This window comes from Pteropus alecto, unplaced genomic scaffold (genome assembly GCF_000325575.1).
Source record: "Pteropus alecto unplaced genomic scaffold, ASM32557v1 scaffold20, whole genome shotgun sequence".
NCBI classification, from domain to species: Eukaryota; Metazoa; Chordata; class Mammalia; order Chiroptera; family Pteropodidae; genus Pteropus; species Pteropus alecto.
The window spans coordinates 48,994,246-48,994,530 of NW_006436298.1; positions in this window are offsets into that span (position 1 = coordinate 48,994,246).

Below are 285 nucleotides of genomic sequence, written 5' to 3' on the forward strand. Positions count from 1 at the left end.
ACGGCCCCGAGCGACTCCAGGACCGCCAGCGGGCGGGGGCGGGAAATTACAAAAGTAACCTGAGCAGCCGCGGCGTAAAGTTACAAAGAAAGCGGACCTCGAAGAAAAAAAGGGCCTGTACGCAGCGGCTCCGCGGATTCCCGTGCGCTCCCTGCACAGATCTTGGAAAGCTGCAAAAGTCACCAGAAAGAAGCCCGCAAGCAAACAAAAGTCGCCCCCAAAAGAAGAGGAGGGTCTCCTTCCGGCTCGCCCGGAGTCCCGCGGGGCAGCGACGCGCCTGCGGCG